At 48.1% G+C, this 27,184-nt stretch overlaps 18 non-coding genes across 18 annotated transcripts; all 18 read left to right on the forward strand.

The window, feature by feature from the left end:
• The first annotated feature begins 241 nt into the window (after positions 1-241).
• On the forward strand, positions 242-432 carry LOC142701700 (U2 spliceosomal RNA). Its single transcript, XR_012867029.1, has one exon. It is a non-coding gene; the product is annotated as a U2 spliceosomal RNA (small nuclear RNA).
• Positions 433-1,567: 1,135 nt separating this feature from the next.
• On the forward strand, positions 1,568-1,758 carry LOC142701691 (U2 spliceosomal RNA). The gene has a single exon (XR_012867021.1). It is a non-coding gene; the product is annotated as a U2 spliceosomal RNA (small nuclear RNA).
• A 1,127-nt stretch (positions 1,759-2,885) lies between these two features.
• LOC142701683 (U2 spliceosomal RNA) lies at positions 2,886-3,076 on the forward strand. The gene has a single exon (XR_012867014.1). It is a non-coding gene; the product is annotated as a U2 spliceosomal RNA (small nuclear RNA).
• A 1,127-nt stretch (positions 3,077-4,203) lies between these two features.
• LOC142701684 (U2 spliceosomal RNA) lies at positions 4,204-4,394 on the forward strand. The gene has a single exon (XR_012867015.1). It is a non-coding gene; the product is annotated as a U2 spliceosomal RNA (small nuclear RNA).
• A 1,131-nt stretch (positions 4,395-5,525) lies between these two features.
• LOC142701701 (U2 spliceosomal RNA) lies at positions 5,526-5,716 on the forward strand. The gene has a single exon (XR_012867030.1). It is a non-coding gene; the product is annotated as a U2 spliceosomal RNA (small nuclear RNA).
• A 1,275-nt stretch (positions 5,717-6,991) lies between these two features.
• Positions 6,992-7,182, forward strand: LOC142701685 (U2 spliceosomal RNA). The gene has a single exon (XR_012867016.1). It is a non-coding gene; the product is annotated as a U2 spliceosomal RNA (small nuclear RNA).
• A 1,124-nt stretch (positions 7,183-8,306) lies between these two features.
• LOC142701687 (U2 spliceosomal RNA) lies at positions 8,307-8,497 on the forward strand. The gene has a single exon (XR_012867017.1). It is a non-coding gene; the product is annotated as a U2 spliceosomal RNA (small nuclear RNA).
• A 1,115-nt stretch (positions 8,498-9,612) lies between these two features.
• On the forward strand, positions 9,613-9,803 carry LOC142701688 (U2 spliceosomal RNA). The gene has a single exon (XR_012867018.1). It is a non-coding gene; the product is annotated as a U2 spliceosomal RNA (small nuclear RNA).
• Positions 9,804-10,930: 1,127 nt separating this feature from the next.
• LOC142701689 (U2 spliceosomal RNA) lies at positions 10,931-11,121 on the forward strand. Its single transcript, XR_012867019.1, has one exon. It is a non-coding gene; the product is annotated as a U2 spliceosomal RNA (small nuclear RNA).
• Positions 11,122-12,249: 1,128 nt separating this feature from the next.
• Positions 12,250-12,441, forward strand: LOC142701702 (U2 spliceosomal RNA). The gene has a single exon (XR_012867031.1). It is a non-coding gene; the product is annotated as a U2 spliceosomal RNA (small nuclear RNA).
• A 1,123-nt stretch (positions 12,442-13,564) lies between these two features.
• Positions 13,565-13,755, forward strand: LOC142701690 (U2 spliceosomal RNA). Its single transcript, XR_012867020.1, has one exon. It is a non-coding gene; the product is annotated as a U2 spliceosomal RNA (small nuclear RNA).
• Positions 13,756-14,890: 1,135 nt separating this feature from the next.
• LOC142701692 (U2 spliceosomal RNA) lies at positions 14,891-15,081 on the forward strand. The gene has a single exon (XR_012867022.1). It is a non-coding gene; the product is annotated as a U2 spliceosomal RNA (small nuclear RNA).
• A 1,128-nt stretch (positions 15,082-16,209) lies between these two features.
• LOC142701705 (U2 spliceosomal RNA) lies at positions 16,210-16,400 on the forward strand. The gene has a single exon (XR_012867034.1). It is a non-coding gene; the product is annotated as a U2 spliceosomal RNA (small nuclear RNA).
• Positions 16,401-17,525: 1,125 nt separating this feature from the next.
• LOC142701693 (U2 spliceosomal RNA) lies at positions 17,526-17,716 on the forward strand. Its single transcript, XR_012867023.1, has one exon. It is a non-coding gene; the product is annotated as a U2 spliceosomal RNA (small nuclear RNA).
• A 1,128-nt stretch (positions 17,717-18,844) lies between these two features.
• LOC142701694 (U2 spliceosomal RNA) lies at positions 18,845-19,035 on the forward strand. Its single transcript, XR_012867024.1, has one exon. It is a non-coding gene; the product is annotated as a U2 spliceosomal RNA (small nuclear RNA).
• Positions 19,036-20,149: 1,114 nt separating this feature from the next.
• LOC142701695 (U2 spliceosomal RNA) lies at positions 20,150-20,340 on the forward strand. Its single transcript, XR_012867025.1, has one exon. It is a non-coding gene; the product is annotated as a U2 spliceosomal RNA (small nuclear RNA).
• Positions 20,341-21,468: 1,128 nt separating this feature from the next.
• Positions 21,469-21,659, forward strand: LOC142701706 (U2 spliceosomal RNA). Its single transcript, XR_012867035.1, has one exon. It is a non-coding gene; the product is annotated as a U2 spliceosomal RNA (small nuclear RNA).
• A 1,121-nt stretch (positions 21,660-22,780) lies between these two features.
• Positions 22,781-22,971, forward strand: LOC142701696 (U2 spliceosomal RNA). The gene has a single exon (XR_012867026.1). It is a non-coding gene; the product is annotated as a U2 spliceosomal RNA (small nuclear RNA).
• The last annotated feature ends 4,213 nt before the right edge of the window (positions 22,972-27,184 follow it).

Here is a 27,184-nt window from a genome sequence, read left to right on the forward strand (position 1 = left end):
GTGTTGGTCAGTGCTGCTCAGCAGGCAGCACTGGACTGGATTAAAGCTGATACAAGGTGTGAAAGGAGAAGGGGTGGCAGTGGGCATGCACTTACTGCTGCTGCTGCTGCTGCTGCCAGTGTTTGCACGGCAGGAGGGCATTTGGGCGTTGCCAGGAAGGCGTTTTTATGTAGATTCCTCCTCTTTCAGCACTGCATTGTGGTGCAAGCAAAAGAAGCAAAACGCGCGGCACGTTCGGGTTATCGCTTCTTGGCCTTTTGGCTAAGATCAAGTGTAGTATCTGTTCTTATCAGTTTAATATCTGATACGTCCCCTATCTGGGGACCATATATTAAATGGATTTTTAGAACAGGGAGATGGAAATAGAGCTTGCTCTGTCCACTCCACGCATTGACCTGGTATTGCAGTATTTCCAGGACCGGTGCACCCTTTCCTTATGTGTTTACTAAAATCAGATTCCAAAAGTGCTTTTTGTGTTTGCCATTGTTTTTGTCTTTCGGATGGGATCTCCCCTTTTAATCCCATTATTTCAACACCTGTTGGACAATGCATTTGTACAGTCATGTGTGATAATGAGCTAATTTATAAAATGCAATTAATTAATACATTGCCACCTCTTGTTTTGTGTCGTCTGTGTTTCTGTGTTTCCGGCATTTCACATTGGAACAGCTCATTCACCTTCCTTGTCTTCTCTCCGCCCTCCCTCCTAGGTAGGTTAAAGAGCTGCACCTGAGCCAGCCACTGATTGATGCAGCACCATAGTCAAATAGTGGAGTGGAGTAGGGGAACAGCAAACAGCCATTAAAGCAGCCAGCCCGCCCGCCCGCCCGCCCGCCCGTCACAATGGACCTACCTGTGTACACTAGATGGATGTGATGGAATGTACTGTGGTCCCTACATTTCAAGAAGAAGTAAGAATTGCAGTTGCAACAAACCCTTGCTTGCCTACAAAGAGAGCAGCAATTTGGATTTGTTACTATGTTACCTGGAAGAATAACAAACTGTGCAAGGATGGAGGTTGTAGGAGCAAGGAGAACAAGTTGTCTGTAAAGTTGGTGGATGCCTATTTTCCATTTTGCAGTCCCTTGTCTCCCTCTTGTGGCCTCCTGGAGGCAACTAGCTGTGCAAAAAAAAGACAGCCTGGGGGCCGGCTGTTGCAGTGTTGCCCTCTCAGGCAACACTGAGTGACTGACTGAGCCGCACCGTCTTATATAAAGTTCAGACGGAACTTTGCACGTGTCATAGTGGAGACCTCAGGAGCCAGAGCCAGCTTTCTGACATCATAATGGGGCCTCAGAGATAAAAGCCTGGGCCCAGGCAGTGTTGGTCAGTGCTGCTCAGCAGGCAGCACTGGACTGGATTAAAGCTGATACAAGGTGTGAAAGGAGAAGGGGTGGCAGTGGGCATGCACTTACTGCTGCTGCTGCTGCTGCTGCTGCTGCCAGTGTTTGCACGGCAGGAGGGCATTTGGGCGTTGCCAGGAAGGCGTTTTTATGTCGATTCCTCCTCTTTCAGCACTGCATTGTGGTGCAAGCAAAAGAAGCAAAACGCGCGGCACGTTCGGGTTATCGCTTCTCGGCCTTTTGGCTAAGATCAAGTGTAGTATCTGTTCTTATCAGTTTAATATCTGATACGTCCCCTATCTGGGGACCATATATTAAATGGATTTTTAGAACAGGGAGATGGAAATAGAGCTTGCTCTGTCCACTCCACGCATTGACCTGGTATTGCAGTATTTCCAGGAACGGTGCACCCTTTCCTTATGTGTTTACTAAAATCAGATTCCAAAAGTGCTTTTTGTGTTTGCCATTGTTTTTGTCTTTCGGATGGGATCTCCCCTTTTAATCCCATTATTTCAACACCTGTTGGACAATGCATTTGTACAGTCATGTGTGATAATGAGCTAATTTATTAAATGCAATTAATTAATACATTGCCACCTCTTGTTTTGTGTCGTCTGTGTTTCTGTGTTTCCGGCATTTCACATTGGAACAGCTCATTCACCTTCCTTGTCTTCTCTCCGCCCTCCCTCCTAGGTAGGTTAAAGAGCTGCACCTGAGCCAGCCACGGATTGATGCAGCACCATAGTCAAATAGTGGAGTGGAGTAGGGGAACAGCAAACAGACATTAAAGCAGCCAGCCCGCCCGCCCGCCCGTCACAATGGACCTACCTGTGTACACTAGATGGATGTGATGGAATGTACTGTGGTCCCTACATTTCAAGAAGAAGTAAGAATTGCAGTTGCAACAAACCCTTGCTTGCCTACAAAGAGAGCAGCAATTTGGGTTTGTTACTATGTTACCTGGAAGAATAACAAACTGTGCAAGGATGGAGGTTGTAGGAGCAAGGAGAACAAGTTGTCTGTAAAGTTGGTGGATGCCTATTTTCCATTTTGCAGTCCCTTGTCTCCCTCTTGTGGCCTCCTGGAGGCAACTAGCTGTGCAAAAAAAAGACAGCCTGGGGGCCGGCTGTTGCAGTGTTGCCCTCTCAGGCAACACTGAGTGACTGACTGAGCCGCACCGTCTTATATAAAGTTCAGACGGAACTTTGCACGTGTCATAGTGGAGACCTCAGGAGCCAGAGCCAGCTTTCTGACATCATAATGGGGCCTCAGAGATAAAAGCCTGGGCCCAGGCAGTGTTGGTCAGTGCTGCTCAGCAGGCAGCACTGGACTGGATTAAAGCTGATACAAGGTGTGAAAGGAGAAGGGGTGGCAGTGGGCATGCACTTACTGCTGCTGCTGCTGCTGCTGCTGCTGCCAGTGTTTGCACGGCAGGAGGGCATTTGGGCGTTGCCAGGAAGGCGTTTTTATGTCGATTCCTCCTCTTTCAGCACTGCATTGTGGTGCAAGCAAAAGAAGCAAAACGCGCGGCACGTTCGGGTTATCGCTTCTCGGCCTTTTGGCTAAGATCAAGTGTAGTATCTGTTCTTATCAGTTTAATATCTGATACGTCCCCTATCTGGGGACCATATATTAAATGGATTTTTAGAACAGGGAGATGGAAATAGAGCTTGCTCTGTCCACTCCACGCATTGACCTGGTATTGCAGTATTTCCAGGACCGGTGCACCCTTTCCTTATGTGTTTACTAAAATCAGATTCCAAAAGTGCTTTTTGTGTTTGCCATTGTTTTTGTCTTTCGGATGGGATCTCCCCTTTTAATCCCATTATTTCAACACCTGTTGGACAATGCATTTGTACAGTCATGTGTGATAATGAGCTAATTTATTAAATGCAATTAATTAATACATTGCCACCTCTTGTTTTGTGTCGTCTGTGTTTCTGTGTTTCCGGCATTTCACATTGGAACAGCTCATTCACCTTCCTTGTCTTCTCTCCGCCCTCCCTCCTAGGTAGGTTAAAGAGCTGCACCTGAGCCAGCCACTGATTGATGCAGCACCATAGTCAAATAGTGGAGTGGAGTAGGGGAACAGCAAACAGCCATTAAAGCAGCCAGCCCGCCCGCCCGCCCGTCACAATGGACCTACCTGTGTACACTAGATGGATGTGATGGAATGTACTGTGGTCCCTACATTTCAAGAAGAAGTAAGAATTGCAGTTGCAACAAACCCTTGCTTGCCTACAAAGAGAGCAGCAATTTGGATTTGTTACTATGTTACCTGGAAGAATAACAAACTGTGCAAGGATGGAGGTTGTAGGAGCAAGGAGAACAAGTTGTCTGTAAAGTTGGTGGATGCCTATTTTCCATTTTGCAGTCCCTTGTCTCCCTCTTGTGGCCTCCTGGAGGCAACTAGCTGTGCAAAAAAAAGACAGCCTGGGGGCCGGCTGTTGCAGTGTTGCCCTCTCAGGCAACACTGAGTGACTGACTGAGCCGCACCGTCTTATATAAAGTTCAGACGGAACTTTGCACGTGTCATAGTGGAGACCTCAGGAGCCAGAGCCAGCTTTATGACATCATAATGGGGCCTCAGAGATAAAAGCCTGGGCCCAGGCAGTGTTGGTCAGTGCTGCTCAGCAGGCAGCACTGGACTGGATTAAAGCTGATACAAGGTGTGAAAGGAGAAGGGGTGGCAGTGGGCATGCACTTACTGCTGCTGCTGCTGCTGTTGCTGCTGCCAGTGTTTGCACGGCAGGAGGGCATTTGGGCGTTCCCAGGAAGGCGTTTTTATGTCGATTCCTCCTCTTTCAGCACTGCATTGTGGTGCAAGCAAAAGAAGCAAAACGCGCGGCACGTTCGGGTTATCGCTTCTCGGCCTTTTGGCTAAGATCAAGTGTAGTATCTGTTCTTATCAGTTTAATATCTGATACGTCCCCTATCTGGGGACCATATATTAAATGGATTTTTAGAACAGGGAGATGGAAATAGAGCTTGCTCTGTCCACTCCACGCATTGACCTGGTATTGCAGTATTTCCAGGACCGGTGCACCCTTTCCTTATGTGTTTACTAAAATCAGATTCCAAAAGTGCTTTTTGTGTTTGCCATTGTTTTTGTCTTTCGGATGGGATCTCCCCTTTTAATCCCATTATTTCAACACCTGTTGGACAATGCATTTGTACAGTCATGTGTGATAATGAGCTAATTTATTAAATGCAATTAATTAATACATTGCCACCTCTTGTTTTGTGTCGTCTGTGTTTCTGTGTTTCCGGCATTTCACATTGGAACAGCTCATTCACCTTCCTTGTCTTCTCTCCGCCCTCCCTCCTAGGTAGGTTAAAGAGCTGCACCTGAGCCAGCCACTGATTGATGCAGCACCATAGTCAAATAGTGGAGTGGAGTAGGGGAACAGCAAACAGCCATTAAAGCAGCCAGCCCGCCCGCCCGCCCGCCCGTCACAATGGACCTACCTGTGTACACTAGATGGATGTGATGGAATGTACTGTGGTCCCTACATTTCAAGAAGAAGTAAGAATTGCAGTTGCAACAAACCCTTGCTTGCCTACAAAGAGAGCAGCAATTTGGATTTGTTACTATGTTACCTGGAAGAATAACAAACTGTGCAAGGATGGAGGTTGTAGGAGCAAGGAGAACAAGTTGTCTGTAAAGTTGGTGGATGCCTATTTTCCATTTTGCAGTCCCTTGTCTCCCTCTTGTGGCCTCCTGGAGGCAACTAGCTGTGCAAAAAAAAGACAGCCTGGGGGCCGGCTGTTGCAGTGTTGCCCTCTCAGGCAACACTGAGTGACTGACTGAGCCGCACCGTCTTATATAAAGTTCAGACGGAACTTTGCACGTGTCATAGTGGAGACCTCAGGAGCCAGAGCCAGCTTTCTGACATCATAATGGGGCCTCAGAGATAAAAGCCTGGGCCCAGGCAGTGTTGGTCAGTGCTGCTCAGCAGGCAGCACTGGACTGGATTAAAGCTGATACAAGGTGTGAAAGGAGAAGGGGTGGCAGTGGGCATGCACTTACTGCTGCTGCTGCTGCTGCTGCTGCTGCCAGTGTTTGCACGGCAGGAGGGCATTTGGGCGTTGCCAGGAAGGCGTTTTTATGTCGATTCCTCCTCTTTCAGCACTGCATTGTGGTGCAAGCAAAAGAAGCAAAACGCGCGGCACGTTCGGGTTATCGCTTCTCGGCCTTTTGGCTAAGATCAAGTGTAGTATCTGTTCTTATCAGTTTAATATCTGATACGTCCCCAATCTGGGGACCATGTATTAAATGGATTTTTAGAACAGGGAGATGGAAATAGAGCTTGCTCTGTCCACTCCACGCATTGACCTGGTATTGCAGTATTTCCAGGACCGGTGCACCCTTTCCTTATGTGTTTACTAAAATCAGATTCCAAAAGTGCTTTTTGTGTTTGCCATTGTTTTTGTCTTTCGGATGGGATCTCCCCTTTTAATCCCATTATTTCAACACCTGTTGGACAATGCATTTGTACAGTCATGTGTGATAATGAGCTAATTTATTAAATGCAATTAATTAATACATTGCCACCTCTTGTTTTGTGTCGTCTGTGTTTCTGTGTTTCCGGCATTTCACATTGGAACAGCTCATTCACCTTCCTTGTCTTCTCTCCGCCCTCCCTCCTAGGTAGGTTAAAGAGCTGCACCTGAGCCAGCCACTGATTGATGCAGCACCATAGTCAAATAGTGGAGTGGAGTAGGGGAACAGCAAACAGCCATTAAAGCAGCCAGCCCGCCCAGCCCGCCCGCCCGCCCGTCACAATGGACCTACCTGTGTACACTAGATGGATGTGATGGAATGTACTGTGGTCCCTACATTTCAAGAAGAAGTAAGAATTGCAGTTGCAACAAACCCTTGCTTGCCTACAAAGAGAGCAGCAATTTGGATTTGTTACTATGTTACCTGGAAGAATAACAAACTGTGCAAGGATGGAGGTTGTAGGAGCAAGGAGAACAAGTTGTCTGTAAAGTTGGTGGATGCCTATTTTCCATTTTGCAGTCCCTTGTCTCCCTCTTGTGGCCTCCTGGAGGCAACTAGCTGTGCAAAAAAAAGACAGCCTGGGGGCCGGCTGTTGCAGTGTTGCCCTCTCAGGCAACACTGAGTGACTGACTGAGCCGCACCGTCTTATATAAAGTTCAGACGGAACTTTGCACGTGTCATAGTGGAGACCTCAGGAGCCAGAGCCAGCTTTCTGACATCATAATGGGGCCTCAGAGATAAAAGCCTGGGCCCAGGCAGTGTTGGTCAGTGCTGCTCAGCAGGCAGCACTGGACTGGATTAAAGCTGATACAAGGTGTGAAAGGAGAAGGGGTGGCAGTGGGCATGCACTTACTGCTGCTGCTGCTGCTGCTGCCAGTGTTTGCACGGCAGGAGGGCATTTGGGCGTTGCCAGGAAGGCGTTTTTATGTCGATTCCTCCTCTTTCAGCACTGCATTGTGGTGCAAGCAAAAGAAGCAAATCCTGTCTTGCTTCCTCTCCGGCCTTTATTCACCTCCCGCTTAGTAGCTGTGAGTGTGTGTGAGCCTGCAGGGCCCCATGGAATTGCCTAGGAGTAGGCTGAATCGCTGCAAGGGGTGAACAGCAGTATTGGGCAGGCTCGGTCAACGCGCGGCCCGTTCGGGTTATCGCTTCTCGGCCTTTTGGCTAAGATCAAGTGTAGTATCTGTTCTTATCAGTTTAATATCTGATACGTCCCCTATCTGGGGACCATATATTAAATGGATTTTTAGAACAGGGAGATGGAAATAGAGCTTGCTCTGTCCACTCCACGCATTGACCTGGTATTGCAGTATTTCCAGGACCGGTGCACCCTTTCCTTATGTGTTTACTAAAATCAGATTCCAAAAGTGCTTTTTGTGTTTGCCATTGTTTTTGTCTTTCGGATGGGATCTCCCCTTTTAATCCCATTATTTCAACACCTGTTGGACAATGCATTTGTACAGTCATGTGTGATAATGAGCTAATTTATTAAATGCAATTAATTAATACATTGCCACCTCTTGTTTTGTGTCGTCTGTGTTTCTGTGTTTCCGGCATTTCACATTGGAACAGCTCATTCACCTTCCTTGTCTTCTCTCCGCCCTCCCTCCTAGGTAGGTTAAAGAGCTGCACCTGAGCCAGCCACTGATTGATGCAGCACCATAGTCAAATAGTGGAGTGGAGTAGGGGAACAGCAAACAGCCATTAAAGCAGCCAGCCCGCCCGCCCGCCCGTCACAATGGACCTACCTGTGTACACTAGATGGATGTGATGGAATGTACTGTGGTCCCTACATTTCAAGAAGAAGTAAGAATTGCAGTTGCAACAAACCCTTGCTTGCCTACAAAGAGAGCAGCAATTTGGATTTGTTACTATGTTACCTGGAAGAATAACAAACTGTGCAAGGATGGAGGTTGTAGGAGCAAGGAGAACAAGTTGTCTGTAAAGTTGGTGGATGCCTATTTTCCATTTTGCAGTCCCTTGTCTCCCTCTTGTGGCCTCCTGGAGGCAACTAGCTGTGCAAAAAAAAGACAGCCTGGGGGCCGGCTGTTGCAGTGTTGCCCTCTCAGGCAACACTGAGTGACTGACTGAGCCGCACCGTCTTATATAAAGTTCAGACGGAACTTTGCACGTGTCATAGTGGAGACCTCAGGAGCCAGAGCCAGCTTTCTGACATCATAATGGGGCCTCAGAGATAAAAGCCTGGGCCCAGGCAGTGTTGGTCAGTGCTGCTCAGCAGGCAGCACTGGACTGGATTAAAGCTGATACAAGGTGTGAAAGGAGAAGGGGTGGCAGTGGGCATGCACTTACTGCTGCTGCTGCTGCTGCTGCTGCCAGTGTTTGCACGGCAGGAGGGCATTTGGGCGTTGCCAGGAAGGCGTTTTTATGTCGATTCCTCCTCTTTCAGCACTGCATTGTGGTGCAAGCAAAAGAAGCAAAACGCGCGGCACGTTCGGGTTATCGCTTCTCGGCCTTTTGGCTAAGATCAAGTGTAGTATCTGTTCTTATCAGTTTAATATCTGATACGTCCCCTATCTGGGGACCATATATTAAATGGATTTTTAGAACAGGGAGATGGAAATAGAGCTTGCTCTGTCCACTCCACGCATTGACCTGGTATTGCAGTATTTCCAGGACCGGTGCACCCTTTCCTTATGTGTTTACTAAAATCAGATTCCAAAAGTGCTTTTTGTGTTTGCCATTGTTTTTGTCTTTCGGATGGGATCTCCCCTTTTAATCCCATTATTTCAACACCTGTTGGACAATGCATTTGTACAGTCATGTGTGATAATGAGCTAATTTATTAAATGCAATTAATTAATACATTGCCACCTCTTGTTTTGTGGTGTCGTCTGTGTTTCTGTGTTTCCGGCATTTCACATTGGAACAGCTCATTCACCTTCCTTGTCTTCTCTCCGCCCTCCCTCCTAGGTAGGTTAAAGAGCTGCACCTGAGCCAGCCACTGATTGATGCAGCACCATAGTCAAATAGTGGAGTGGAGTAGGGGAACAGCAAACAGCCATTAAAGCAGCCAGCCCGCCCGCCCGCCCGTCACAATGGACCTACCTGTGTACACTAGATGGATGTGATGGAATGTACTGTGGTCCCTACATTTCAAGAAGAAGTAAGAATTGCAGTTGCAACAAACCCTTGCTTGCCTACAAAGAGAGCAGCAATTTGGATTTGTTACTATGTTACCTGGAAGAATAACAAACTGTGCAAGGATGGAGGTTGTAGGAGCAAGGAGAACAAGTTGTCTGTAAAGTTGGTGGATGCCTATTTTCCATTTTGCAGTCCCTTGTCTCCCTCTTGTGGCCTCCTGGAGGCAACTAGCTGTGCAAAAAAAAGACAGCCTGGGGGCCGGCTGTTGCAGTGTTGCCCTCTCAGGCAACACTGAGTGACTGACTGAGCCGCACCGTCTTATATAAAGTTCAGACGGAACTTTGCACGTGTCATAGTGGAGACCTCAGGAGCCAGAGCCAGCTTTCTGACATCATAATGGGGCCTCAGAGATAAAAGCCTGGGCCCAGGCAGTGTTGGTCAGTGCTGCTCAGCAGGCAGCACTGGACTGGATTAAAGCTGATACAAGGTGTGAAAGGAGAAGGGGTGGCAGTGGGCATGCACTTACTGCTGCTGCTGCCAGTGTTTGCACGGCAGGAGGGCATTTGGGCGTTGCCAGGAAGGCGTTTTTATGTCGATTCCTCCTCTTTCAGCACTGCATTGTGGTGCAAGCAAAAGAAGCAAAACGCGCGGCACGTTCGGGTTATCGCTTCTCGGCCTTTTGGCTAAGATCAAGTGTAGTATCTGTTCTTATCAGTTTAATATCTGATACGTCCCCTATCTGGGGACCATATATTAAATGGATTTTTAGAACAGGGAGATGGAAATAGAGCTTGCTCTGTCCACTCCACGCATTGACCTGGTATTGCAGTATTTCCAGGACCGGTGCACCCTTTCCTTATGTGTTTACTAAAATCAGATTCCAAAAGTGCTTTTTGTGTTTGCCATTGTTTTTGTCTTTCGGATGGGATCTCCCCTTTTAATCCCATTATTTCAACACCTGTTGGACAATGCATTTGTACAGTCATGTGTGATAATGAGCTAATTTATTAAATGCAATTAATTAATACATTGCCACCTCTTGTTTTGTGTCGTCTGTGTTTCTGTGTTTCCGGCATTTCACATTGGAACAGCTCATTCACCTTCCTTGTCTTCTCTCCGCCCTCCCTCCTAGGTAGGTTAAAGAGCTGCACCTGAGCCAGCCACTGATTGATGCAGCACCATAGTCAAATAGTGGAGTGGAGTAGGGGAACAGCAAACAGCCATTAAAGCAGCCAGCCCGCCCGCCCGCCCGTCACAATGGACCTACCTGTGTACACTAGATGGATGTGATGGAATGTACTGTGGTCCCTACATTTCAAGAAGAAGTAAGAATTGCAGTGGCAACAAACCCTTGCTTGCCTACAAAGAGAGCAGCAATTTGGATTTGTTACTATGTTACCTGGAAGAATAACAAACTGTGCAAGGATGGAGGTTGTAGGAGCAAGGAGAACAAGTTGTCTGTAAAGTTGGTGGATGCCTATTTTCCATTTTGCAGTCCCTTGTCTCCCTCTTGTGGCCTCCTGGAGGCAACTAGCTGTGCAAAAAAAAGACAGCCTGGGGGCCGGCTGTTGCAGTGTTGCCCTCTCAGGCAACACTGAGTGACTGACTGAGCCGCACCGTCTTATATAAAGTTCAGACGGAACTTTGCACGTGTCATAGTGGAGACCTCAGGAGCCAGAGCCAGCTTTCTGACATCATAATGGGGCCTCAGAGATAAAAGCCTGGGCCCAGGCAGTGTTGGTCAGTGCTGCTCAGCAGGCAGCACTGGACTGGATTAAAGCTGATACAAGGTGTGAAAGGAGAAGGGGTGGCAGTGGGCATGCACTTACTGCTGCTGCTGCTGCTGCTGCTGCTGCCAGTGTTTGCACGGCAGGAGGGCATTTGGGCGTTGCCAGGAAGGCGTTTTTATGTCGATTCCTCCTCTTTCAGCACTGCATTGTGGTGCAAGCAAAAGAAGCAAAACGCGCGGCACGTTCGGGTTATCGCTTCTCGGCCTTTTGGCTAAGATCAAGTGTAGTATCTGTTCTTATCAGTTTAATATCTGATACGTCCCCTATCTGGGGACCATATATTAAATGGATTTTTAGAACAGGGAGATGGAAATAGAGCTTGCTCTGTCCACTCCACGCATTGACCTGGTATTGCAGTATTTCCAGGACCGGTGCACCCTTTCCTTATGTGTTTACTAAAATCAGATTCCAAAAGTGCTTTTTGTGTTTGCCATTGTTTTTGTCTTTCGGATGGGATCTCCCCTTTTAATCCCATTATTTCAACACCTGTTGGACAATGCATTTGTACAGTCATGTGTGATAATGAGCTAATTTATTAAATGCAATTAATTAATACATTGCCACCTCTTGTTTTGTGTCGTCTGTGTTTCTGTGTTTCCGGCATTTCACATTGGAACAGCTCATTCACCTTCCTTGTCTTCTCTCCGCCCTCCCTCCTAGGTAGGTTAAAGAGCTGCACCTGAGCCAGCCACTGATTGATGCAGCACCATAGTCAAATAGTGGAGTGGAGTAGGGGAACAGCAAACAGCCATTAAAGCAGCCAGCCCGCACGCCCGCCCGCCCGTCACAATGGACCTACCTGTGTACACTAGATGGATGTGATGGAATGTACTGTGGTCCCTACATTTCAAGAAGAAGTAAGAATTGCAGTTGCAACAAACCCTTGCTTGCCTACAAAGAGAGCAGCAATTTGGATTTGTTACTATGTTACCTGGAAGAATAACAAACTGTGCAAGGATGGAGGTTGTAGGAGCAAGGAGAACAAGTTGTCTGTAAAGTTGGTGGATGCCTATTTTCCATTTTGCAGTCCCTTGTCTCCCTCTTGTGGCCTCCTGGAGGCAACTAGCTGTGCAAAAAAAAGACAGCCTGGGGGCCGGCTGTTGCAGTGTTGCCCTCTCAGGCAACACTGAGTGACTGACTGAGCCGCACCGTCTTATATAAAGTTCAGACGGAACTTTGCACGTGTCATAGTGGAGACCTCAGGAGCCAGAGCCAGCTTTCTGACATCATAATGGGGCCTCAGAGATAAAAGCCTGGGCCCAGGCAGTGTTGGTCAGTGCTGCTCAGCAGGCAGCACTGGACTGGATTAAAGCTGATACAAGGTGTGAAAGGAGAAGGGGTGGCAGTGGGCATGCACTTACTGCTGCTGCTGCTGCTGCTGCTGCCAGTGTTTGCACGGCAGGAGGGCATTTGGGCGTTGCCAGGAAGGCATTTTTATGTTGATTCCTCCTCTTTCAGCACTGCATTGTGGTGCAAGCAAAAGAAGCAAAACGCGCGGCACGTTCGGGTTATCGCATTCTTGGCCTTTTGGCTAAGATCAAGTGTAGTATCTGTTCTTATCAGTTTAATATCTGATACGTCCCCTATCTGGGGACCATATATTAAATGGATTTTTAGAACAGGGAGATGGAAATAGAGCTTGCTCTGTCCACTCCACGCATTGACCTGGTATTGCAGTATTTCCAGGACCGGTGCACCCTTTCCTTATGTGTTTACTAAAATCAGATTCCAAAAGTGCTTTTTGTGTTTGCCATTGTTTTTGTCTTTCGGATGGGATCTCCCCTTTTAATCCCATTATTTCAACACCTGTTGGACAATGCATTTGTACAGTCATGTGTGATAATGAGCTAATTTATTAAATGCAATTAATTAATACATTGCCACCTCTTGTTTTGTGTCGTCTGTGTTTCTGTGTTTCCGGCATTTCACATTGGAACAGCTCATTCACCTTCCTTGTCTTCTCTCCGTCCTCCCTCCTAGGTAGGTTAAAGAGCTGCACCTGAGCCAGCCACTGATTGATGCAGCACCATAGTCAAATAGTGGAGTGGAGTAGGGGAACAGCAAACAGCCATTAAAGCAGCCAGCCCGCCCGCCCGCCCGCCCTTCACAATGGACCTACCTGTGTACACTAGATGGATGTGAAGGAATGTACTGTGGTCCCTACATTTCAAGAAGAAGTAAGAAAATGCAGTTGCAACAAAACCTTGCTTGCCTACAAAGAGAGCAGCAATTTGGATTTGTTACTATGTTACCTGGAAGAATAACAAACTGTGCAAGGATGGAGGTTGTAGGAGCAAGGAGAACAAGTTGTCTGTAAAGTTGGTGGATGCCTATTTTCCATTTTGCAGTCCCTTGTCTCCCTCTTGTGGCCTCCTGGAGGCAACTAGCTGTGCAAAAAAAAGACAGCCTGGGGGCCGGCTGTTGCAGTGTTGCCCTCTCAGGCAACACTGAGTGACTGACTGAGCCGCACCGTCTTATATAAAGTTCAGACGGAACTTTGCACGTGTCATAGTGGAGACCTCAGGAGCCAGAGCCAGCTTTCTGACATCATAATGGGGCCTCAGAGATAAAAGCCTGGGCCCAGGCAGTGTTGGTCAGTGCTGCTCAGCAGGCAGCACTGGACTGGATTAAAGCTGATACAAGGTGTGAAAGGAGAAGGGGTGGCAGTGGGCATGCACTTACTGCTGCTGCTGCTGCTGCCAGTGTTTGCACGGCAGGAGGGCATTTGGGCGTTGCCAGGAAGGCGTTTTTATGTAGATTCCTCCTCTTTCAGCACTGCATTGTGGTGCAAGCAAAAGAAGCAAAACGCGCGGCACGTTCGGGTTATCGCTTCTCGGCCTTTTGGCTAAGATCAAGTGTAGTATCTGTTCTTATCAGTTTAATATCTGATACGTCCCCTATCTGGGGACCATATATTAAATGGATTTTTAGAACAGGGAGATGGAAATAGAGCTTGCTCTGTCCACTCCACGCATTGACCTGGTATTGCAGTATTTCCAGGACCGGTGCACCCTTTCCTTATGTGTTTACTAAAATCAGATTCCAAAAGTGCTTTTTGTGTTTGCCATTGTTTTTGTCTTTCGGATGGGATCTCCCATTTTAATCCCATTATTTCAACACCTGTTGGACAATGCATTTGTACAGTCATGTGTGATAATGAGCTAATTTATTAAATGCAATTAATTAATACATTGCCACCTCTTGTTTTGTGTCGTCTGTGTTTCTGTGTTTCCGGCATTTCACATTGGAACAGCTCATTCACCTTCCTTGTCTTCTCTCCGCCCTCCCTCCTAGGTAGGTTAAAGAGCTGCACCTGAGCCAGCCACTGATTGATGCAGCACCATATTCAAATAGTGGAGTGGAGTAGGGGAACAGCAAACAGCCATTAAAGCAGCCAGCCCGCCCGCCCGCCCGCCCGCCCGTCACAATGGACCTACCTGTGTACACTAGATGGATGTGACGGAATGTACTGTGGTCCCTACATTTCAAGAAGAAGTAAGAATTGCAGTTGCAACAAACCCTTGCTTGCCTACAAAGAGAGCAGCAATTTGGATTTGTTACTATGTTACCTGGAAGAATAACAAACTGTGCAAGGATGGAGGTTGTAGGAGCAAGGAGAACAAGTTGTCTGTAAAGTTGGTGGATGCCTATTTTCCATTTTGCAGTCCCTTGTCTCCCTCTTGTGGCCTCCTGGAGGCAACTAGCTGTGCAAAAAAAAGACAGCCTGGGGGCCGGCTGTTGCAGTGTTGCCCTCTCAGGCAACACTGAATGACTGACTGAGCCGCACCGTCTTATATAAAGTTCAGACGGAACTTTGCACGTGTCATAGTGGAGACCTCAGGAGCCAGAGCCAGCTTTCTGACATCATAATGGGGCCTCAGAGATAAAAGCCTGGGCCCAGGCAGTGTTGGTCAGTGCTGCTCAGCAGGCAGCACTGGACTGGATTAAAGCTGATACAAGGTGTGAAAGGAGAAGGGGTGGCAGTGGGCATGCACTTACTGCTGCTGCTGCTGCTGCTGCTGCTGCCAGTGTTTGCACGGCAGGAGGGCATTTGGGCGTTGCCAGGAAGGCGTTTTTATGTCGATTCCTCCTCTTTCAGCACTGCATTGTGGTGCAAGCAAAAGAAGCAAAACGCGCGGCACGTTCGGGTTATCGCTTCTCGGCCTTTTGGCTAAGATCAAGTGTAGTATCTGTTCTTATCAGTTTAATATCTGATACGTCCCCTATCTGGGGACCATATATTAAATGGATTTTTAGAACAGGGAGATGGAAATAGAGCTTGCTCTGTCCACTCCACGCATTGACCTGGTATTGCAGTATTTCCAGGACCGGTGCACCCTTTCCTTATGTGTTTACTAAAATCAGATTCCAAAAGTGCTTTTTGTGTTTGCCATTGTTTTTGTCGTTCGGATGGGATCTCCCCTTTTAATCCCATTATTTCAACACCTGTTGGACAATGCATTTGTACAGTCATGTGTGATAATGAGCTAATTTATTAAATGCAATTAATTAATACATTGCCACCTCTTGTTTTGTGTCGTCTGTGTTTCTGTGTTTCCGGCATTTCACATTGGAACAGCTCATTCACCTTCCTTGTCTTCTCTCCGCCCTCCCTCCTAGGTAGGTTAAAGAGCTGCACCTGAGCCAGCCACTGATTGATGCAGCACCATAGTCAAATAGTGGAGTGGAGTAGGGGAACAGCAAACAGCCATTAAAGCAGCCAGCCCGCCCGCCTGCCCGCCCGTCACAATGGACCTACCTGTGTACACTAGATGGATGTGATGGAATGTACTGTGGTCCCTACATTTCAAGAAGAAGTAAGAATTGCAGTTGCAACAAACCCTTGCTTGCCTACAAAGAGAGCAGCAATTTGGATTTGTTACTATGTTACCTGGAAGAATAACAAACTGTGCAAGGATGGAGGTTGTAGGAGCAAGGAGAACAAGTTGTCTGTAAAGTTGGTGGATGCCTATTTTCCATTTTGCAGTCCCTTGTCTCCCTCTTGTGGCCTCCTGGAGGCAACTAGCTGTGCAAAAAAAAGACAGCCTGGGGGCCGGCTGTTGCAGTGTTGCCCTCTCAGGCAACACTGAGTGACTGACTGAGCCGCACCGTCTTATATAAAGTTCAGACGGAACTTTGCACGTGTCATAGTGGAGACCTCAGGAGCCAGAGCCAGCTTTCTGACATCATAATGGGGCCTCAGAGATAAAAGCCTGGGCCCAGGCAGTGTTGGTCAGTGCTGCTCAGCAGGCAGCACTGGACTGGATTAAAGCTGATACAAGGTGTGAAAGGAGAAGGGGTGGCAGTGGGCATGCACTTACTGCTGCTGCTGCTGCTGCTGCTGCCAGTGTTTGCACGGCAGGAGGGCATTTGGGCGTTGCCAGGAAGGCGTTTTTATGTCGATTCCTCCTCTTTCAGCACTGCATTGTGGTGCAAGCAAAAGAAGCAAAACGCGCGGCACGTTCGGGTTATCGCTTCTCGGCCTTTTGGCTAAGATCAAGTGTAGTATCTGTTCTTATCAGTTTAATATCTGATACGTCCCCTATCTGGGGACCATATATTAAATGGATTTTTAGAACAGGGAGATGGAAATAGAGCTTGCTCTGTCCACTCCACGCATTGACCTGGCATTGCAGTATTTCCAGCACCGGTGCACCCTTTCCTTATGTGTTTACTAAAATCAGATTCCAAAAGTGCTTTTTGTGTTTGCCATTGTTTTTGTCTTTCGGATGGGATCTCCCCTTTTAATCCCATTATTTCAACACCTGTTGGACAATGCATTTGTACAGTCATGTGTGATAATGAGCTAATTTATTAAATGCAATTAATTAATACATTGCCACCTCTTGTTTTGTGTCGTCTGTGTTTCTGTGTTTCCGGCATTTCACATTGGAACAGCTCATTCACCTTCCTTGTCTTCTCTCCGCCCTCCCTCCTAGGTAGGTTAAAGAGCTGCACCTGAGCCAGCCACTGATTGATGCAGCACCATAGTCAAATAGTGGAGTGGAGTAGGGGAACAGCAAACAGCCATTAAAGCAGCCAGCCCGCCCGCCCGCCCGCCCGTGACAATGGACCTACCTGTGTACACTAGATGGATGTGATGGAATGTACTGTGGTCCCTACATTTCAAGAAGAAGTAAGAATTGCAGTTGCAACAAACCCTTGCTTGCCTACAAAGAGAGCAGCAATTTGGATTTGTTACTATGTTACCTGGAAGAATAACAAACTGTGCAAGGATGGAGGTTGTAGGAGCAAGGAGAACAAGTTGTCTGTAAAGTTGGTGGATGCCTATTTTCCATTTTGCAGTCCCTTGTCTCCCTCTTGTGGCCTCCTGGAGGCAACTAGCTGTGCAAAAAAAAGACAGCCTGGGGGCCGGCTGTTGCAGTGTTGCCCTCTCAGGCAACACTGAGTGACTGACTGAGCCGCACCGTCTTTTATAAAGTTCGGACGGAACTTTGCACGTGTCATAGTGGAGACCTCAGGAGCCAGAGCCAGCTTTCTGACATCATAATGGGGCCTCAGAGATAAAAGCCTGGGCCCAGGCAGTGTTGGTCAGTGCTGCTCAGCAGGCAGCACTGGACTGGATTAAAGCTGATACAAGGTGTGAAAGGAGAAGGGGTGGCAGTGGGCATGCACTTACTGCTGCTGCTGCTGCTGCTGCCATTGTTTGCACGGCAGGAGGGCATTTGGGCGTTGCCAGGAAGGCGTTTTTATGTCGATTCCTCCTCTTTCAGCACTGCATTGTGGTGCAAGCAAAAGAAGCAAAACGCGCGGCACGTTCGGGTTATCGCTTCTCGGCCTTTTGGCTAAGATCAAGTGTAGTATCTGTTCTTATCAGTTTAATATCTGATACGTCCCCTATCTGGGGACCATATATTAAATGGATTTTTAGAACAGGGAGATGGAAATAGAGCTTGCTCTGTCCACTCCACGCATTGACCTGGTATTGCAGTATTTCCAGGACCGGTGCACCCTTTCCTTATGTGTTTACTAAAATCAGATTCCAAAAGTGCTTTTTGTGTTTGCCATTGTTTTTGTCTTTCGGATGGGATCTCCCCTTTTAATCCCATTATTTCAACACCTGTTGGACAATGCATTTGTACAGTCATGTGTGATAATGAGCTAATTTATTAAATGCAATTAATTAATACATTGCCACCTCTTGTTTTGTGTCGTCTGTGTTTCTGTGTATCCGGCATTTCACATTGGAACAGGTCATTCACCTTCCTTGTCTTCTCTCCGCCCTCCCTCCTAGGTAGGTTAAAGAGCTGCACCTGAGCCAGCCACTGATTGATGCAGCACCATAGTCAAATAGTGGAGTGGAGTAGGGGAACAGCAAACAGCCATTAAAGCAGCCAGCCCGCCCGCCTGCCCGCCCGTCACAATGGACCTACCTGTGTACACTAGATGGATGTGATGGAATGTACTGTGGTCCCTACATTTCAAGAAGAAGTAAGAATTGCAGTTGCAACAAACCCTTGCTTGCCTAAAAAGAGAGCAGCAATTTGGATTTGTTACTATGTTACCTGGAAGAATAACAAACTGTGCAAGGATGGAGGTTGTAGGAGCAAGGAGAACAAGTTGTCTGTAAAGTTGGTGGATGCTTATTTTCCATTTTGCAGTCCCTTGTCTCCCTCTTGTGGCCTCCTGGAGCCAACTAGCTGTGCAAAAAAAAGACAGCCTGGGGGCCGGCTGTTGCAGTGTTGCCCTCTCAGGCAACACTGAGTGACTGACTGAGCCGCACCGTCTTATATAAAGTTCAGACGGAACTTTGCACGTGTCATAGTGGAGACCTCAGGAGCCAGAGCCAGCTTTCTGACATCATAATGGGGCCTCAGAGATAAAAGCCTGGGCCCAGGCAGTGTTGGTCAGTGCTGCTCAGCAGGCAGCACTGGACTGGATTAAAGCTGATACAAGGTGTGAAAGGAGAAGGGGTGGCAGTGGGCATGCACTTACTGCTGCTGCTGCTGCTGCTGCTGCCAGTGTTTGCACGGCAGGAGGGCATTTGGGCGTTGCCAGGAAGGCGTTTTTATGTCGATTCCTCCTCTTTCAGCACTGCATTGTGGTGCAAGCAAAAGAAGCAAAACGCGCGGCACGTTCGGGTTATCGCTTCTCGGCCTTTTGGCTAAGATCAAGTGTAGTATCTGTTCTTATCAGTTTAATATCTGATACGTCCCCTATCTGGGGACCATATATTAAATGGATTTTTAGAACAGGGAGATGGAAATAGAGCTTGCTCTGTCCACTCCACGCATTGACCTGGTATTGCAGTATTTCCAGGACCGGTGCACCCTTTCCTTATGTGTTTACTAAAATCAGATTACAAAAGTGCTTTTTGTGTTTGCCATTGTTTTTGTCTTTCGGATGGGATCTCCCCTTTTAATCCCATTATTTCAACACCTGTTGGACAATGCATTTGTACAGTCATGTGTGATAATGAGCTAATTTATTAAATGCAATTAATTAATACATTGCCACCTCTTGTTTTGTGTCGTCTGTGTTTCTGTGTTTCCGGCATTTCACATTGGAACAGCTCATTCACCTTCCTTGTCTTCTCTCCGCCCTCCCTCCTAGGTAGGTTAAAGAGCTGCACCTGAGCCAGCCACTGATTGATGCAGCACCATAGTCAAATAGTGGAGTGGAGTAGGGGAACAGCAAACAGCCATTAAAGCAGCCAGCCCGCCCGCCCGTCACAATGGACCTACCTGTGTACACTAGATGGATGTGAAGGAATGTACTGTGGTCCCTACATTTCAAGAAGAAGTAAGAATTGCAGTTGCAACAAAACCTTGCTTGCCTACAAAGAGAGCAGCAATTTGGATTTGTTACTATGTTACCTGGAAGAATAACAAACTGTGCAAGGATGGAGGTTGTAGGAGCAAGGAGAACAAGTTGTCTGTAAAGTTGGTGGATGCCTATTTTCCATTTTGCAGTCCCTTGTCTCCCTCTTGTGGCCTCCTGGAGGCAACTAGCTGTGCAAAAAAAAGACAGCCTGGGGGCCGGCTGTTGCAGTGTTGCCCTCTCAGGCAACACTGAGTGACTGACTGAGCCGCACCGTCTTATATAAAGTTCAGACGGAACTTTGCACGTGTCATAGTGGAGACCTCAGGAGCCAGAGCCAGCTTTCTGACATCATAATGGGGCCTCAGAGATAAAAGCCTGGGCCCAGGCAGTGTTGGTCAGTGCTGCTCAGCAGGCAGCACTGGACTGGATTAAAGCTGATACAAGGTGTGAAAGGAGAAGGGGTGGCAGTGGGCATGCACTTACTGCTGCTGCTGCTGCTGCCAGTGTTTGCACGGCAGGAGGGCATTTGGGCGTTGCCAGGAAGGCGTTTTTATGTAGATTCCTCCTCTTTCAGCACTGCATTGTGGTGCAAGCAAAAGAAGCAAAACGCGCGGCACGTTCGGGTTATCGCTTCTCGGCCTTTTGGCTAAGATCAAGTGTAGTATCTGTTCTTATCAGTTTAATATCTGATACGTCCCCTATCTGGGGACCATATATTAAATGGATTTTTAGAACAGGGAGATGGAAATAGAGCTTGCTCTGTCCACTCCACGCATTGACCTGGTATTGCAGTATTTCCAGGACCGGTGCACCCTTTCCTTATGTGTTTACTAAAATCAGATTCCAAAAGTGCTTTTTGTGTTTGCCATTGTTTTTGTCTTTCGGATGGGATCTCCCATTTTAATCCCATTATTTCAACACCTGTTGGACAATGCATTTGTACAGTCATGTGTGATAATGAGCTAATTTATTAAATGCAATTAATTAATACATTGCCACCTCTTGTTTTGTGTCGTCTGTGTTTCTGTGTTTCCGGCATTTCACATTGGAACAGCTCATTCACCTTCCTTGTCTTCTCTCCGCCCTCCCTCCTAGGTAGGTTAAAGAGCTGCACCTGAGCCAGCCACTGATTGATGCAGCACCATATTCAAATAGTGGAGTGGAGTAGGGGAACAGCAAACAGCCATTCAAGCAGCCAGCCCGCCCGCCCGCCCGCCCGTCACAATGGACCTACCTGTGTACACTAGATGGATGTGATGGAATGTACTTTGGTCCCTACATTTCAAGAAGAAGTAAGAATTGCAGTTGCAACAAACCCTTGCTTGCCTACAAAGAGAGCAGCAATTTGGATTTGTTACTATGTTACCTGGAAGAATAACAAACTGTGCAAGGATGGAGGTTGTAGGAGCAAGGAGAACAAGTTGTCTGTAAAGTTGGTGGATGCCTATTTTCCATTTTGCAGTCCCTTGTCTCCCTCTTGTGGCCTCCTGGAGGCAACTAGCTGTGCAAAAAAAAGACAGCCTGGGGGCCGGCTGTTGCAGTGTTGCCCTCTCAGGCAACACTGAGTGACTGACTGAGCCGCACCGTCTTATATAAAGTTCAGACGGAACTTTGCACGTGTCATAGTGGAGACCTCAGGAGCCAGAGCCAGCTTTCTGACATCATAATGGGGCCTCAGAGATAAAAGCCTGGGCCCAGGCAGTGTTGGTCAGTGCTGCTCAGCAGGCAGCACTGGACTGGATTAAAGCTGATACAAGGTGTGAAAGGAGAAGGGGTGGCAGTGGGCATGCACTTACTGCTGCTGCTGCTGCTGCTGCTGCCAGTGTTTGCACGGCAGGAGGGCATTTGGGCGTTGCCAGGAAGGCGTTTTTATGTCGATTCCTCCTCTTTCAGCACTGCATTGTGGTGCAAGCAAAAGAAGCAAAACGCGCGGCACGTTCGGGTTATCGCTTCTCGCCCTTTTGGCTAAGATCAAGTGTAGTATCTGTTCTTATCAGTTTAATATCTGATACGTCCCCTATCTGGGGACCATATATTAAATGGATTTTTAGAACAGGGAGATGGAAATAGAGCTTGCTCTGTCCACTCCACGCATTGACCTGGCATTGCAGTATTTCCAGCACCGGTGCACCCTTTCCTTATGTGTTTACTAAAATCAGATTCCAAAAGTGCTTTTTGTGTTTGCCATTGTTTTTGTCTTTCGGATGGGATCTCCCCTTTTAATCCCATTATTTCAACACCTGTTGGACAATGCATTTGTACAGTCATGTGTGATAATGAGCTAATTTATTAAATGCAATTAATTAATACATTGCCACCTCTTGTTTTGTGTCGTCTGTGTTTCTGTGTTTCCGGCATTTCACATTGGAACAGCTCATTCACCTTCCTTGTCTTCTCTCCGCCCTCCCTCCTAGGTAGGTTAAAGAGCTGCACCTGAGCCAGCCACTGATTGATGCAGCACCATAGTCAAATAGTGGAGTGGAGTAGGGGAACAGCAAACAGCCATTAAAGCAGCCAGCCCGCCTGCCCGCCCGTCACAATGGACCTACCTGTGTACACTAGATGGATGTGATGGAATGTACTGTGGTCCCTACATTTCAAGAAGAAGTAAGAATTGCAGTTGCAACAAACCCTTGCTTGCCTAAAAAGAGAGCAGCAATTTGGATTTGTTACTATGTTACCTGGAAGAATAACAAACTGTGCAAGGATGGAGGTTGTAGGAGCAAGGAGAACAAGTTGTCTGTAAAGTTGGTGGATGCTTATTTTCCATTTTGCAGTCCCTTGTCTCCCTCTTGTGGCCTCCTGGAGCCAACTAGCTGTGCAAAAAAAAGACAGCCTGGGGGCCGGCTGTTGCAGTGTTGCCCTCTCAGGCAACACTGAGTGACTGACTGAGCCGCACCGTCTTATATAAAGTTCAGACGGAACTTTGCACGTGTCATAGTGGAGACCTCAGGAGCCAGAGCCAGCTTTCTGACATCATAATGGGGCCTCAGAGATAAAAGCCTGGGCCCAGGCAGTGTTGGTCAGTGCTGCTCAGCAGGCAGCACTGGACTGGATTAAAGCTGATACAAGGTGTGAAAGGAGAAGGGGTGGCAGTGGGCATGCACTTACTGCTGCTGCTGCTGCTGCTGCCAGTGTTTGCACGGCAGGAGGGCATTTGGGCGTTGCCAGGAAGGCGTTTTTATGTCGATTCCTCCTCTTTCAGCACTGCATTGTGGTGCAAGCAAAAGAAGCAAAACGCGCGGCACGTTCGGGTTATCGCTTCTCGGCCTTTTGGCTAAGATCAAGTGTAGTATCTGTTCTTATCAGTTTAATATCTGATACGTCCCCTATCTGGGGACCATATATTAAATGGATTTTTAGAACAGGGAGATGGAAATAGAGCTTGCTCTGTCCACTCCACGCATTGACCTGGTATTGCAGTATTTCCAGGACCGGTGCACCCTTTCCTTATGTGTTTACTAAAATCAGATTCCAAAAGTGCTTTTTGTGTTTGCCATTGTTTTTGTCTTTCGGATGGGATCTCCCCTTTTAATCCCATTATTTCAACACCTGTTGGACAATGCATTTGTACAGTCATGTGTGATAATGAGCTAATTTATTAAATGCAATTAATTAATACATTGCCACCTCTTGTTTTGTGTCGTCTGTGTTTCTGTGTTTCCGGCATTTCACATTGGAACAGCTCATTCACCTTCCTTGTCTTCTCTCCGCCCTCCCTCCTAGGTAGGTTAAAGAGCTGCACCTGAGCCAGCCACTGATTGATGCAGCACCATAGTCAAATAGTGGAGTGGAGTAGGGGAACAGCAAACAGCCATTAAAGCAGCCAGCCCGCCCGCCCGTCACAATGGACCTACCTGTGTACACTTGACCTGCCTAGGTAGAGTCGTGCGTTAACCTTAGATCATCCTATCCCCCCACCCCCATTTTAGTAAAGACACGTGACACCGAGGTTGGATGTGAAATGGCCACAGCAGCCGTTTATTAATTTCACAGTTTTATAAAAACAATTTAAATCCGAAACATTCGGATAACTAGTTAGGAATCCGCCATAGAATTCCTCCTAATAATTCACATGACCCAACATGGGTCAGAATCGTAAATAACAATTTAACGTTAACATTAACCCGAGCAGAGGAAGTCCTTGAAGCCCCTTCAGATGTTCCTTTTTAAGAACACACCGAATTAGCCATCTGCAAACCACCAATTACCTCCAGCCGTAAACCAGCTCGGAAGCACCGTTCACCTCTGCAGATGGCTCCAACCACTAGAAGTCCACTTCAAGGGGATAACACCCGATGAAGCCCTCAAGTGATATACCGACCACCAGAAGTCCACTTCAAGGGGATAACACCCGATGAAGCCCTCAAGTGATATACCGACCACTAGAAGTCCACTTCAAAGGGATAACACCCGATGAAGCCTTCAAGTGATATACCTTCTACCAGAAGACCACTTCAAAGGGATACCACCCGATGAAGTCTTCAACCATGTACCTTTTTTGGGGGACGCATACCCCCGATGCGACCCCCCCACCATTTTGTACTGACTGGCCTCAAGGACTCCCCCCGCCAGCTGCCATGACAACAGAACCTACTCCGGAAAAAAGAAAAACATGTTAAATAAGCACACAAATAAAACACAACGCTCATAGACGGACGTACATAAGACCTAAGGAGTAACAAAACCAAGGGCGGGAGGGTGGGAGCTTACTGTTCTTGTGTTACTCCTCCCGCTGCTTCCGGCTCAATGCCGAGAAACAGCGGGAAGCGCAGAACAGCCCCCCCCGTCCCCCTTAACTCCTCCCCGTCCCTCCTCCAGCTCCTACCAACTCTCCCTCACCTAAGTAACCCTTTCCCTACCAGGACGGTCATGTCGGCCTCCCTTAATCCCTGCGGGCTGCGTCCAGCCTCTTCTTGACCTGCCTAGGTAGAGTCGTGCGTTAACCTTAGATCATCCTATCCCCCCACCCCCATTTTAGTAAAGACACGTGACACCGAGGTTGGATGTGAAATGGCCACAGCAGCCGTTTATTAATTTCACAGTTTTATAAAAACAATTTAAATCCGAAACATTCGGATAACTAGTTAGGAATCCGCCATAGAATTCCTCCTAATAATTCACATGACCCAACATGGGTCAGAATCGTAAATAACAATTTAACGTTAACATTAACCCGAGCAGAGGAAGTCCTTGAAGCCCCTTCAGATGTTCCTTTTTAAGAACACACCGAATTAGCCATCTGCAAACCACCAATTACCTCCAGCCGTAAACCAGCTCGGAAGCACCGTTCACCTCTGCAGATGGCTCCAACCACTAGAAGTCCACTTCAAGGGGATAACACCCGATGAAGCCCTCAAGTGATATACCGACCACCAGAAGTCCACTTCAAGGGGATAACACCCGATGAAGCCCTCAAGTGATATACCGACCACTAGAAGTCCACTTCAAAGGGATAACACCCGATGAAGCCTTCAAGTGATATACCTTCTACCAGAAGACCACTTCAAAGGGATACCACCCGATGAAGTCTTCAACCATGTACCTTTTTTGGGGGACGCATACCCCCGATGCGACCCCCCCACCATTTTGTACTGACTGGCCTCAAGGACTCCCCCCGCCACAGCGAAACAGGCCTTGACCACCTTAAGCCTGTGAGTTCCTCCACACCACCACCGCCCTTTCTATTCCTTCTGCTATCGCCAAGCTCCAAAGATCAATGCCAACCTCGGTCAGATGAACCCCGTCACTCCTCCAGAAATTCCCCACTCCTGACTCCAAATCCCTATGCCTCACGCAAATGCCCCCGTTTTTTGCCACAAAACGGGACACCGCCCGATTAACTTTAATGCGAGCCTTATTGACTCTCTCCACAGATCTAGCTAACCGCCAATGCTTTCTTGGGACTATGTCCGACCACACTATCACCAACTTGGGATAAGATACCCACAAACACAACATATCATGTTTGATATCCCGCACCAACTCACGAAAGGGGCGGACTCCTAAGTCATTCCCACCCACGTGCAACACTAAGACCTCCGGAACCCTATCAAGCCGAGCATATGTCTGGAATTCCGCCAACACCCTGCTCCACGACATACCTCTAAAACCCAGCCAATGCACAACCGCATCCTGTCGCGGAATGCGCAACTGGCGACCATTCGGGCGGACGTCCGCCCTCAAAGCCCCCCAGTGCACGTAAGAATGACCCACCAACCACACCAAACACGGAGGCGAATCTGAAACGGAAAAAACAATTAGGCACCACCATATAACATTTGTATAGCGTTAACAGCAAAATTCATAACATATGGGGGCGGACATAGGACTTAAACCTGTTGGACTCCCAACGACCATTACGCCTCACCCCCTCATCATCCAACCCCCAGCGCCCCGCTTCTGTTGCTGCGCCAATCCTGAAGGAATGAGATGAATATGAGCCTGCCGCGACACCAACCACCATCAAACATTTTTTAAATACAGCTCCAAACTGAAACCTGGACAAAAACGACCCGTCCACCTGACGTAACAAAGGCAAATCTGGAGACCCCCTGTTTGGCGTAAAACCCCGCATGCACTCTACTGGGCACATAACCGACCCCGGGGCGCAACCCCTTCAAAGCCTGCGATACCAGAAATTCCTTCGATACATCCTGAAAGCCCCGCAACTTAAACCCAAACGCCACCGCAGATATGAACCGGTTCACCTTCGCCACTGACAACCCCGCCTCCCAGGCGTCCCCTAACCAGTACAAAAGTGCCACCAACCTGTCTCTATCCGTATTGACGTCACCCAACTCTCTTACCCACTCCTCCCACTGCCTCCAACAAGCAGCATAAGCACTCCACGTCGTGCGCGCCAAAGACCTTTGTACCAATTGTTCTACGGGACCGAGACCAGATCCCAAAGATGCTCCGGACAAGCCAAACCGAGACGTTCCGCTCCCGGTGCCAATTGCCGAAACCGGTCCCACTGCGAGCGAGAAAGAGCATCAGCGATACAATTCCGTACACCCGGGACATGCACCGCCACCACCCACGCGTTCAACGACAAACACACCAACACTAAATGTCGCAACAATTGAACTACCGGAGGAGAGGACGCCGTGATGTTATTAATGGCAAGCACCACCCCCATGTTGTCGCAGTAAAAACGGACCTTCTTATCCCTGAGCCTGTCCCCCCAAATGGTAGCCGCCACCACGATGGGAAACAGCTCGAGCAGGGCCAGATTCCGCGTGAGTCCACTGGACACCCAGCTAGCCGGCCATTGACCTGCGCACCACGGACCTCCCCCGTAAGCTCCAAAACCACCCGCCCCAGCCGCATCCGTGAAAATATTCAAATCACTCGTATCCTGCGCTGGGGCCATCCATAGCGAGCGACCATTGTACTGGCCCAAGAAGTCATCCCAAACCTGAAGATCAGCTCGGTGCTCCTCCTTGAGCCGCACAAAATGATGCGGCGCACGCACTCCCGCCGTTGCCGCCGCCAACCTCCTACCAAACCCCCTCCCCATCGGCATAATCCGGCAGGCGAAATTCAACTTCCCCAGCAGCGACTGAAGCTCCCTCAGCGCCATTTTCTTCATTCTACAAGCCCGTCGAACCTCCAGCCTCAACGCACCCAACTTATCCGCCGGGAGACGACACTCCATT

The sequence above is a fragment of the Rhinoderma darwinii genome, unplaced genomic scaffold, assembly GCF_050947455.1.
Source record: "Rhinoderma darwinii isolate aRhiDar2 unplaced genomic scaffold, aRhiDar2.hap1 Scaffold_216, whole genome shotgun sequence".
NCBI lineage: Eukaryota > Metazoa > Chordata > Amphibia > Anura > Rhinodermatidae > Rhinoderma > Rhinoderma darwinii.